This window comes from Peromyscus eremicus, chromosome 19 (genome assembly GCF_949786415.1).
Source record: "Peromyscus eremicus chromosome 19, PerEre_H2_v1, whole genome shotgun sequence".
Taxonomy (NCBI): Eukaryota; Metazoa; Chordata; class Mammalia; order Rodentia; family Cricetidae; genus Peromyscus; species Peromyscus eremicus.
The window spans coordinates 46,665,916-46,680,131 of record NC_081435.1 but is presented as its reverse complement, the minus strand read 5'-3'; positions in this window follow the sequence as shown (position 1 = coordinate 46,680,131).

Sequence of the window (14,216 nt, the reverse complement as noted above, 5' to 3'; positions counted from 1 at the left end):
TGTTGGGCACATAAGTTGGCTCCACATCTTGCTTATGGTAAATAATGCTGTCATATAAATACAAGATAGATACCTCTGTAAAACATTAATTTCATTTTTTTTTTTGTTGAATATATTCCATGAAGTAGAATTGCTGGATCACCTGGTCACTCAATCTAATTTTGTTTCCTGAGGAACTTTCATGCTGTTTTTCACATCTACCAAAGACAGGCCAGTTCCTTCTTCTCAGAATTCATTCTATCGTACTAAAGCTAGGTTTTCATATTGTTTTGCAGAGTCTTAGTTTCTTCATCTCTTACTGCTTTCTTTGGTCATTTGATAGTTTTCATGATTTGTGTGAATAATTATATATTTTACAACTGCTCCAGGGTTTTGCTTTATAGTTATCATGAGGCTTACATAAAATACATAAAATGCTTCTAACAAGAATCCGTAGTTATGGAAGGTCATGTTCTAGGCTCTGAGGTTGGGTGACATCTTGGGGATAGCTGTTCAGCCACACAGGATGGGCAGGGCTGTGAGCTATGTCCAGCAGATATGTGGTGACTTGGCTCTGTCTTCCAGCCAGGGGTAGCCTTTAGCAGAGCCCTGAGGTGCGGCAGGGTCACTGCTCAGCAGCTGCAGTTGGGTAGGGTCAGACGTTCCTCCTCTGTTAGGGAACTGGTGACCTGAGTTGCCTCCTGGCCTGGAGAAGATTCAAACATCAGAGTGGTTGTGTGGAAACTAGCTAGGGATTCAGTCCTTACAGATATATGGACTGTGTCCTGTACTGAAGGGTCCTGTGCTGAACGCTCTGACATGATGCCTCCATTGACCAGAATGAAAACCCACAGTACATCTGCAATCTACTATCTGTTATTAATGGGGGCTCCATTTCCACTCTTATTTTTAATAAAATCCCAGATTGTCCAACCTTGCTGTTACTTTTGATATTTCCTGTGTGAGGTTACAGGACTTCGGCCCCCATGAATCACCCCAGAATAGTGGAGAACATGGATGTCTACTTCACTTTTCCCTCTGGAGAATTTGTAATTCCAGGGTAATACTGTGTGTGTGGTGTTGGTGTGCCAGTTTGGGAGAGATATGGTGTGGCCCAAGAGAATGGATATGCTCACCCTTAAAGCCTGGCTTTGCTCAGATGTTTCAATTTTATACCCAAGTACCCAAAAACTCATGAGGATCTTCTTGCCTGTGGAGATTCCTTAGGTGGACTTAACATTGCTGGAGGTGGATCTAGAGAAATCTCATTTTGTCATTTCATTTGACTTTTTGCTTTTGCTAGATATGTTTTCTTGTTTCGGGGTTTAGTAGTTTCTTTGTTCTTTCTTGAACATACAGCTCGTACTCTGTCAAAATCAGCAGCTGTACAGCTGCCGGCTTTGTGCTCTTCTCACACTCTTAAGCACATTGTTAACCTGAGAAAACCCACTTAGCAGTTCACATCTCAGCCATTGCCTCCGTCAGCCTCTTCTGACTTTGCACAGCTGTGCATTAAAAAGGAGCCAGGATGGTTTCCCTTAATTAATCATTTGAACCAAGATGTCATTTGATTGGGCCCTTAGATCCTGGGACGTATTTGGAAAGGTGTTATAAGATGCTACTAATCTGTATCTGCTTTGGGATTTGTGTCAGCACCAACCACAGTTTGTATTAGCCTTGTATCCTTTCTTCAAGGACTACAGCTTCTATGTACTATGTACGCTTTTCAAGTTCAAGAGAAGTAATAATACATAATATGATATAAAATATATAATTAATATATACTATACATTGAATGACTACATAATTCCAAATGCTGTTTTATACTATATGAAGTTCAGACAATCTCATTTAACATATAAAGAAATTAGGGCCCAAAAAATGAAAGAAATTACCCCTATGGAACCTCAAATCAGTGGATCCTGTTTTTGGCTTTCCTAAAGAAACAGAATGAAAGGTGTATAAAGAATATGTGTAAAGAAGTCTGTATCTAGCAAGTGCTACCAGACAGTTGACCACAGGGATCTGAGGAAGGTGTCACCTACCAATTTATATGTTCTCATGTCCTTGAGAAGGTTCTTTTGTTTATTGTATGTTCTTGGTAACTGTCAAAAATAAGTTGGGTATGTAAAGGGTGATTAACTGGTAGATTGCTGTTTTATAGGATTTTCTTTGGGTGATAAAAAGATAATCAGGGTAGCTTTTAAAACTGTATATGTTTGACTCAAAAGTAGCAATGTATTAATGAATTTGGAATCCTACCTAAGTCAGGTATCAGTCCTTATAAAGTGTAAACTTAAACGAGTGTGATATCCTGTGTTGTAACTTGCGGTTGTGACTCTGTCTAATCCTCTCAGGCAGTCACTTATCCTTTCTGTGCTTTGGAGAGATGAGGAGTGGCGCTGCCTCTCATTTTTTCTTTCTATTCCAGTTGTCTTATTTGCCTGGACGCCTTTTAGTGCTAGGGAGGAATTAGGAATTTAGCTCTTTGTTCCTGTGTGGAGAGTTAATCCTCCCTAAATAAGTTCCTCTGATCAACCTGCTTCTGATTAGGATTGGACCCTTTCCCTTCTCCATTGGAATTTGAAAGTCTGTTGAGTATCACAGGAAACACAATTACCCTGTGCTGATGTGATTGGCCTTAAAAGACAGCTTCCTTAATTAGTATAAGATTTTCTTCAGTTAAAAAAAAATTCTTTCCATGGGACATTTTAAAAACAAATCACAGAAAGCATCCATGTATTTTGTTAGTACTGTGTTTTTTCCCTACATATGATGAAGCCCATAACTAGGCGCTCTCAGTCAGCACAGTGGGGAATTATTAACTCTGGATCTGTTAGATGTGAACAAAGCTCAGGTAGATGAGTTTTAATTAGAATGAGAAAAAAAATTACATAAACACATGCACCCATACACACTTTTGTCTACTTCCCATATATACAGACCCAATCCATGAAAGGGAAAAGAGGGTTGAGCCTCCTAGTCAATCCTGGGGTGATACCTTAGATGAGACTGCTCTGGAAATGTACTTCCTTACCCCTCAGAGTGAGTACTTTCAGCTCACTGTTCAGTACTGTTGCTTGGAGAGAGTATAGTTTTGCATGTTCTGTTGAATTCAATTTCCCAGTAATTTGTGCAGGGCCTTTACATCCAAGTTCATCAAGGATGGTGTCTTGTAGACTTTTCTGTTGTTACTGATTTTCTGAATTAGTATGGGTTAACACTGGCCATATGGGATGTGTTTGGAAGAACTCCTACTGCTTCACTCCTTTTTTGAAAATTTAAGAATAATGGATGATCATTCTTCAAGTGTTTAGTTGAATTTAGCTGTGAAGTCATTTGTCCCTGGCCTTTTTCTCTGTGAGATGATTCTTTTTTGATTAGTGACTCAAGCCTGTTATTAGTCTATTAAGATTTTATAGTTTCTTATGATTCAGTGTTGGTGTGGCTATGTGGTTTTGAATTTGTCCACTCACAGGCTCGCAAATTTGTTGGCATGTAATTTTTTTTATAAAAAAAACGTTTAGTAGCCCCTTACATCTCATGTGTGTTGAATTACATTGCATCATTATTATTTTAGAGGGTACTTGAACTCATTGAAAAGGTTTAGGCTGGGTCTTTTCAGAAGGAACCTCAGATACCTCCTGTTCTCCATGTCTCTCATGCTATGCTCAGTTGACATTTTGTCATGATATTCCCTAAGCAGTCAAAATACTACTAACGCAGCCTGTCAAAGAACAGATGGAATGATTGACATGGAAATGAAAGTTAGAGAGACTAGGGTCTACAAATGTGGACAATCAGTTGCTTTGCTCACTAGTCAAATATGCCCGGGTCAGCATAGATACAACTTTGAAGAGTAAAACAAATACTTAAATGTTCTGTTTCGCTGAAGGCAACGAGATAACCAAAAATTCAAGGAAGACCTATGTCAGATAGGGAGAAACGTCTAACAACTTACGTAGAAGACAGAGAGGAGGAGGAGGAGGACTGCTCTTAGCACCATGGTGATCCCACTCAAAGCCAAAATTTTGTTCAAGATGTTGAATGACAAAAGTGGATGCAATTATAATGGTAACCGATAGTTCTAGATGCTTTAAACATTTGCCGTCATGATTTTTCCCTTCATATAAAAAAGGAGCGGTTTCTCTGTGAGTGCTGCAGTGAAAGTGGGTGAAAAAAATTAGGAAATTCTTTACAAATTGATTGAAAATTTTCTCTGGAAACCATGTTTCCACAGCATGCTAAGATGAATGTTTATTTGTAGCTGTTGGGGAGACTACATGAGATTTCTTTTAACCCATTGATCTTTGGTGCCAATTGAAGTTCCCCCATCAGTTCTTTTGTTTGGATGATATATCTATCTATTAAAGAGTTTCCTCACCATTATAGAATCTGGACCCATCTATTCCATTATGTCCCATCATGTTTATTTTGTGAAATTGGGTGCCCCAATGCTCAGTACATGTTTATAATTGTTACATCTTCTTGATTGATTTTTTTCAGTTATAAATATATACTGACCTTTATCTCTTCTAATTTTGCTTGAAATGCCTTTATGTCAGATATAACTACAGCTACTACTGTCAGAGCCAGGCTTTCATTTACACTGTATATTGATTTCTGTTATTTTATTCTCTGTGTATCTGCCACTGAGATATGTATACAACATATGGATTTTGTGTTTTAAGGTGTGAAACTTAACATTATAGTCTACTATTTTTTTCTAAAAGTCATGATGATAGGTCAGATATGGACATTTATGGCAAATGACCTTAAAATAAATACATGTAAGATAAATTTGAAATGTTACAGGTCAAGAGCCATTTCCACCTTCTAATCAACCAAGGTCAAGCAGCCTTCAGGATCCTCACAGATATAGCTTCTTCCAAAAATGTCAGTTCACAACATTCAAGTAAGAAGCATTTGCACAGCTGAGGAGGATACAACACAGAGACCACCTAAAAGATGTGAGAAAACATGCTCGACTAATCTGATGGAGTTCTAATATTCTTAATATATAAGAAACAAAACAAAAACCAAAATCTCTCCAAAAATCCAAATAAAAATGAATAAACAAAGGCTGGAGAGATGGCTCAGTGGAAAAGCACTTGCCAGGAAAGTGTGAGGACTAGTTTGGAACCCCAGCACACGTAACAGTTGTTGGGCATGATAGATATCTATAATCCCAGAGAAAGAGAGAGAGAGTTTCCTCAGAGCAACCTGGCCAGCTGGCTATTATCCAACTGGGTGAGCCATCGGTTAAAGTAACAGATCTGGCCTCAATATACAAGGTGGAGAGGGATAAATGAAGACACCTGACATTGACTTCTAGCCTCTATATGTGCACACATGGGTAAGAGCAACAGCACTATATGTGTGCTGACACACATGTGCACAAACATATACACATGTAATGAAAATTGGCCCGATACTCTCAGTACACTTGCAAATGGCAAGTAAACAGGTGAAAACATGCCACTGAGGAAATACAAAAATCTACATTAAAATACCATCTCACCCACCATGAGAGTGGTAATTATCAATAAAGACTATCAACAATATTATGAGTGCTGGTGGGGCTGTGGCTTCAACACAGTTGGTGACAAGGGTAAGCTAAGTGAGTACATTCCCACTGCAGAGCTTAGGATGGAGATCCTTCACAAAAGTAAAACTGGGGTTCTGCATGACTCTTCCTACTTTTGAAGTATCTGAAGTAATGAAAGTAGTGTCACTTAAGTTATGGGATCTGCCTAGAAGCCTGTGAACTGATAAATAAACACAACACTACCTCCAGGCACATAAAAGCATAGAACCCTGTCCGCTGTAGCAAAGTTAAGGCCTTTGCATTACCTGAACTAGGTCAGACAAACAGATGTTCCCTTTAGCATGGAGATCTGAAAAGGGGATGTGGATGTAGAAGAGTGACCTATGAAGTTGAGACCTATGGACAGGAGAAGAGTAAATGGCAAAACTGGATTTAGTTGGTGCAAGTTGCATGTGGGAATATATGCTGAACCTTACTCATATGCACATTAATGTATAGGTTTTATAAATTGTTACAAATCCATGATAGCAAATTTTCTAAACTCAAAAATGGGTAAATGATTGGTATTTAGGAGCAAGGTTAACTATATGAACACATTTGGTTTTACTGAGCAGTTTTCTAAAACATATCTACTAGCATGAATTAAATCATAAGCTTCCTTGTGTAACTAAATACTATAAAATTATGTTTTTGGAACATACTTCTTCTATATAAACTAGCTATGAATTTTGCCTTCCTTCTAAATATTCTGTACATATCACTCAATAGCACATAAAGGCTGCCTTAACATTTTTCTTATTTGAATCTTACATTGCCAAAACTAAGAATAAGTGACTTCATTCCCATTATTGTTATTATTATTAAATGATAATAATAATACAGCATAAGAATGTTTAATTGAGTAATAAATTTTCCAAACATTGTTCTATTTCCAACCTACTCACTACTTGGTTTTCATTGAGTTAAGAGGCTCATTATAGTAAAAACAATCTGTGGTGATAAAAACTCCAAATTAAACTAAAACAGCAGGTGTGGATGTTTAAACATCAGTTCATCAGTATAAATTCCTCTAACATCTAACATTTTGCCAACATTTGACATAAAATCTCTCTGAGGTGGGCTACATTTGAAACTTCAACAAAAAGAAAAAGAAGACTGGAGGAGACTGATTTCAGCAAGTCAATCTGACATAATTACTTTTTATCTCAAATACAAAGCACATTCTTAGTGTAAGAAGCACTGAGTTTTAAGTCTCATTCTTAGAGGACCCATCATCTGGTGATTGTTTTAAATTAAATTCACTTGGATAAAAATCATATCAATTTCTACGTGTCTTGAAAATAATTGCCAAACTATTGTCCTAAAAGCCCACTAAGTGGAATAGTTTTAATCTGTCTTCAAACAGTCTGCTCCTGCACTCAGTGTAATTGTTACCAAATTTAAATATAAATTATTTGATATTTACAGATTTGTATATTTTAAAACTCAGATTAGCTCATTGTTCAGTTACTAGTGCAGAACAATCTACCTGAATCCTCTCTCAATGGTCTTTGGAGAGTCATGAAGAATCCAGCTGATTGAATTGAATACTCCTCCCATCTTTGATTATGCACTGTGTACTTAGATCAAAACAGAAAAGGAATGGACCAGTATTAGTCAGTGTTTGTGTCCCACATGATAAAGGCCAGGTGACTTTCAGAGAGAGAAATGAACTCCATTTGTTTTATCTATTAAGTGTGGTTCTCCTGGGATTTCTTTTTCCTTCTTTCTCTAAAGGAGGAGAATATAGATTGTCCCTCAAGCGACTGGTCAAGTGACCTAGTTTCAGTTCCTTTCTCTGTGTTAGGCCAATGCTGATTTTTCCCAGCTGACTCTATTTTCTTTTATTCATGTACAGAAATTCCTGGAGCTTTAAAAGGGAAGTATGGAGGTTCTCCAAAGTCTGTGTCAGACACAGATTCTCTGAAGTAGTCTCCTTCTCAGCCTGCTGTGGTTCTCAGGAGTATGACCAACAATCTTTCTGAACAGAACTTTTAGAAGATTATTAAAATTTTTAAAATTTTATTTTATTGTTCACTTTCCAAGGACAATATTTATACTCAATTTTCATACTCTGAAAGTCATTTTTCTATGTCTTTAGAAGTCTGGGCCTGTTGTTTATGATATTAAAAATAATCATTGCTGTGATTTATTATCATTATAAAGTCCAAATGATGGAGACATAGATTTTTTTCCTTTTTTAAAAAGATTTATTTATCTATTTTATGTATATATGTGTGTTTTGTCTGCTTGTATGTCTGCATACCAGAAAAGGGAAACATATAGCATGGAACTACAGTTATAGACAGTTGGAGCCACCATGTGGGTGCTGGGAACTGAACTCAGGATCTCTGGAAGAGCAGCCAGTGTTCTTGACTGCTTTCCTTTTCAAACCTAACCTCCCTATGTTATTCATAGGAGACAAAATCCCCAAAGTACATACACTTCATGTTAAATTTGGGTTTGTTTGAAAGTACTATGCAGATGTGAATGACTTTGCCTCAATTAAAAGGAGAACTGGGTAAGGATAAAGGAGCTATGCATTTTTTTTTTTTTTTTTTTGATAAAGGGTCTCACTATGTAGCTCTGGCCAGCTTGGAGCTCACTACAGCTTCTACCTTCTGAATGCTGGGGTTAACGGCAAGTGCCACCATCCCCAGCCCTGGGAGCTTTCTTAATAATCAGTGAACAAAAACACCAATACACTAAATACTGCACACGTGCATAGAAAATATACAAAAACAATTCTGTCGGGCTCCATTTCATTTAATAAAACTATATATTTTATTACAAAGTGTTACATAACATAGATCCCATGTTCTGTGTATGTTCATTTTATTAAATTTCTTTCATACGATATAGTTAGATCATATGCTTTCTCCTCCCCCATTTTTTCAAAATAATGGTCTGACAGAGAATTAAAATAAACAATCAAAAGTAATGTTAATAAAAGGTGGGAGTAAATGTGCAGAGGAAAATCCAGCTGGATGATATAAATGTGTACCCTGTCCCAGTGAGAGTAGGGAGGACTTTGTCAGGGGTTCTTTGATATGAAATATGAAAGAATAAAGAGGAGATGTATCTGCAAGCGAGTACAACTTACGAATTATTTCTTATGTCTCATCATAGCAAAATATATCAACTGCATCTCTTTTAAGATCCAAGGCAAGAAAGCAATGCCCAATCTGATCAGTTCTTTTCAACATATTCATGCACTAATACAAGTAAATGTATAGGAATACTGAAGCCACTAAATAACCAAAGCAATATCCAACCAAAAGTTGGAGGCATGACACTACCTGATATAGAAACATACTACAAAGGTATTGTAAGTAGTAAGTCAGCACAGAGTTAGCATACATGCAGACATGTACACAAGGAGGCAGAGCAGACAACTTAGAAATGGATCTTACAGCCCATTGACTTTTGATAAAATAATAAGAACACACAAGTGGCAAAGGATGGTCTCCTCAATAAATCACATGTGAAAACTGCATGTCCATACCTAGAAGAATGATCATAGAGCCAATTTCAAAAGATATGTTTAAAGAAATTGGATTAAGGATTGAGGCTCATTCTATGGATTACTAAGAAAACAAGGTAATACACAGCACTGCTCTGGGTAAGAATATTTTTTAATATGACCCTAAAATCACAAACAACAAGAGCAAAAAAATGGATAAATAAGAATATGTATCTTCCCTAAAGGAAATGAAATTACAAAGTGAAGAGAAACTCTGTGAGACAGGAAAGACTACGTGTGAACTCTATACCTAATAATTGGTTAATATCCAAGATATATAAAGATCTCAACAGCAATAGCACAAAAATCCTACCCAAAGTGGGTATAATTCCCAAAAAGACACTTCAAAAGATAAATTCCAAACAGGTATATATGAAAAAATAAAATAAAATAGAAGCTTGAACCTCTAAGATCATCAGAAAATTGAAAATTATAACCACAATGTCCACAATGTACAATGTCAACTCACATTGTTAAAGGGCCTAATATTTTCTTTAAAAAAATTTTAGTTAAAATATGAAGAGTTGGGAACTTTTCTGTAATAATGAAGGGAATAATAGGGTAGAAAAGCTGTCATGGAAAACACATCATGGACAGTTCTCAAAACACAGTGATGTGGGCCAGAAATCCTACTCCTGAGTGCATTCAAGTAAAATAAACTCAGTCTTGGAGGAACTTGAATTCTATTTATCATTCTGGTATTCACAGTAGGTAGGACACAGAAATAACCTTCATGACCCTGGGTAATGGATAGCTAGGAGAAAGTGTGGTATTTATGGACAGTAGAATGATATTAATGAACAAAATGGGATATGCCTGGGCATGTCTCAGTGGCCATGTGCTTACCTAGCATGGTAAAGGTCTGCGTTCAGTTCCCTGCATGAAGAGATGGGGTGGGAAAGAAAACCTTCTATTCCTGAGAAGATGGATGAAACTAGACAATGTTATATTAAGTGAAAATAGTCAAATATAGAAGAACAAGTACCACACATCTTACTCATGTATTGTGGGAGGCCAACTGGGAGACTAGCTCCTACATTTTACTCCAGGGTACTCTTGAGGAGTGAGGTATAAGAGATTTAGATAGAAGGATAGAGGGAAGAGAAACAGAAACACAGGCTAACCTTGAGAGGGCCTGGATCCTTATTCACTGGCCCTTCCTGTCTCTTCTAAAGAGCTATTTACAGGAATGCCAAGGGTTGGAGCAAAAGACCTCCCCTAGCTCAGCCAAATACAGACCCTTCCAATCCACCTATAAACCATACATATGGTCAAGCAATCCTCTAATGCAGCTCTGCTGGGTAAAGCAAGCTCAGATCTCACTAGGAAAGTGGGCCTCCACAATGTATGGAATCTGAACAAAGTCAATCTCAAAAATAAAAAATGGGCATCTAAATAGAGTAGATATTACCAAGGTGTGTGGGGCACTGGATGGATGTCTGTCAAAGTTGCAACCTTTTACTTGGGAATAAGTTCAAGACAGTCATTGTAACACATGAAGAACCTTAGTTAGTATGGGGTATACAGGACAAGGCTGAAGCTTTTGATATGTTCGGGTGACAATTCCTTGGGTAAGGCACAAGTGCATTTCAAAATATCATGCTGTGTATAGATTCAGTTTTGTATATCAATTTAAAATAAAGTCAAATTTGTAATTATAAAGAATAAAAATGTTCCCATATTATCACCTGGGGTTAAAAATATTAAAACTTATCAGAATTCTTCACAAAAATATAAGGCAGACATACACAGAAAGTTGAAAAGTGAAACAAGTCCTATCAGTTTCTAGTAGCATGTGATAATTTGTTAAAGAAAAGATCAAAACCAATGAAAACAGTTTTAAAACCATTCTGTGTCTTAGAGCTATTTGATGTTGTTTCTACTAGTCTTTCCCCATGTTCAGGCTGTATAGAGATTTAATGCTCGATTTTCCTAATCATTTCAGTGTCTGGATGCTGCTTCTATGACTCTGTTGTAGATTTTACAGTCTTAGAACTGTAATGCTACTTCACACAGTATTGAGAACTTTCGGCCGGGTGATGGTGGCGCATGCCTTAATCCCAGCACTCGGGAGGCAGAGCCAGGCGGATCTCTGTGAGTTCAAGGCCAGCCTTGGCTACAGAGTGAGTTCCAGAAAAGGCTCCAAAGCTACACAGAGAAACCCTGTCTCAAAAAACAAAAAAACAAGCAAACAAAAAAACCTTTCAACCTAACATTTCTGTTTAACTCTGTCTTCATCTCTTCAGAGATTTCTAGTGCATTCCTTTAGAATCCTTTTTGTTTTGTTTGTTTGTTGTTTTTTCCATTCTTAAGAATTTTTTTATTCATTCCCCATACCAAGCACAGATCCCCTCTCATCCCTCCTCCTGCCCCACCCCCAGCCTTCCTACCCAGCCCATCCCCTCCTCCAAAAAGGCATGGCCTCCCATGGGGAGTCAGCAAAGCCAGGCACATTCAACTGAGGCAGGCCCAAGGCCCTCCCCCTACATCGACTGTGCAAGAGGTCCCACCATAGACAATGGGTTCCAAAAAGCCTGTTCATGCACCAGGGATAGATCCTATTCCCACTGTCAGGGGCCCCTCAAACAGACGAAGCTACACAACTGTTTGGCCCATGCAGAGGGCCCTGTCCAGTCCCATGCAGCCTCCAGAGCTGTTGATCCTTAAAATTCTTAAGTGCTAACTTCAAATGAATATAATCTTTATTGTAAGTGTTTTCTTTCATGTTACTGACTATGAATCTAAATTTTTTGTGTATATGTTTATAATCAGTATAAATACAAAAATCTATGTATGTACATAAACAATATGCAGGCATGCACATATATGTTTGTTCTGATGATTTTTAATGCCTACTGCCCACTATTGTTCTATTTTCTCTGTTTATTTGATAATCTGGTTTTACAATTATTACTCTTCTTTTTAAAATACAAAGCTATATCCATGTATTTGTCCTGGTTTTTTATATTTAATTGAGTGTGAGCTCACTCCCAACTGTTTATTCTCTCTTGGTGCTTCATCAGTGAGTATGTTAAAAACATTTCAATTTTACCTGAAAGTTAGGAACACCTGACCAAATGTTCTGACACCATTTAACTAATAGATAAAATCCAAAAACTACTCAAAGGCCGCATCTTTACTATTTAAGAGTGCACAGCCTTTTCAAGAACAAATAAAGCATGCCTTCCAGCATGTCCACATCATGAAGTGCTAGAAGAAGACTTACACATCTCAAAATTGGAGCCAGAAGCACAGCCATGTCCACTCAGTCCCCTCTGCCTCCAGCAGCATCTCATCCCCATCACTGTGACATGATTATTTTCCTTTTCACAAAGTAGAAAAGGGTATCTTGTACTGCCTTGATTGTGAAATCCCTGCCCGGTTTGGCAGCTGTAGACAGTGGGAGAATGAGCACTTTGGAGTCCTGGCCAACAGTCTGGGGAACAGCTTGACAATGTCCATGACAAGACCAGATGTAGCAACGCTGATGATACGGTGGGGTCTCCAAAAACAGTTGGTCACAGTACTCCAACAACATGGGTGTGAAGCCAGAGAGCTTATAAGAAAATGCAATAAACTGGAAACATCACACTGAAGCCAAATAAGCCAGATTTAGGAAGAGAAATGAAATCTGTTCTCTCATACTCAGAATCTATACATTAAAAAAACGTTAAGAAATGAAAAGTGAACTCTTTATAGTGGGTGAGGGGATGAAAAAGGAAGCTTAACAGGGGTGAATATGATCAATGTTTATTATATACACGTATGAAAATACCATAATAAACCTAGCATATGCTCATAAAAACCGGTTGAGATTTAGATTTACCTTGAGTTTACCTAAAATTTTGCTTTTCACCTGTTCTCTGCCTGCCAAGAAATGCACATTTGAGTCTCACTTACAAATCATTCTGTTAAAATATTTTAAAACATGTGCAAAATACTCATGTTTCCCATGGCTACTGTTCAATTTATTGTGTAATGTGGTCCAAAGGTGGTATGAACAAGACTGATATAAATAATAACACAAGAAGAAACATCCCGCCCACTGTCTATCGGACCACCCAGTAGATAATCCTGATATCATTGTCTTTCTCATGCTGTTGTGATCCAAGATGTCTCTGCATATTTCAAAAGAGTGCCTCCTCTTTGAGTTGTCACTTTGACTGAAGAGGAAACATCATTGTCCAGGAAATTCCAGGAACCATCTTCAGCTCAGTCTAATCCAGGGACCTGGTTACTTTCTTGACTCAGCAGGAGGTGAGAGTTTAATACTCGTTGTATTAGAATTTGCATACATTTCAAATACGAGCCTAGTGTCCCTGCTTGGGGAAAAAAATTACCTTCACGGTCTCTTTCTCTTGCTCACGTATTGTAAATTTAAAGAGCTGTTTCCTCCTGATGATTTTCTGTTTCTGATGTGACTTTCCTCTGCTCTTATACTAGTCTGTGGTGATTAAGTTTAACAAATGCTTCCTTGAAAGCTTTCCATTTCTCACTAGGAATTTTTAAGTTAATGTTCTGCATCTATTCATCTCATGCCATTTCCCTAAACACAAAGTTTGTGTTATCACCTTTAAACTTCAAGGCTACCCAGGAGGTAGCTAATGTTATAGTACCTCTTGGAGACATAAATAAAATAAGGAAATAAAATGCCGTGAGAACAAACAATAGACCCAAATGCTTAAGCAGTGATTAGTGGTCATGTCTGTCACATTCCAACAAATGTTCGCATTCAGAAATGCTACAAGAGGTTTCTGAGAAGTTTCAAGATGAGTCTGGTCAGTGGTTTAGCACATGTTGTCCCACGGCAGCCAAGTGCCTGGTATTCATTACAATGGATTCAGGTTTTAACTGATCACATGTAACAATCCACTTAAAAAAAAAAATTAAATTAAAATTAAAAAAATAGAGGAAGCGCTTGAGCATGAACTGAATAGCAGTCCTATTAAGGAATTAATACTTTCCTAAGCTGGATGCTGTCATCGTGGGCATGAGAAAATGCCAGTGAGGAAATCATTGTTTCCAGATTCGTGTGTTTAGTAAATACACAATAGACAGATTAGATAAATGCGTGAACAAAAGATGGTGGAGCGGTCAGGAATTATGACAGGCAGACGTTTCTTATAC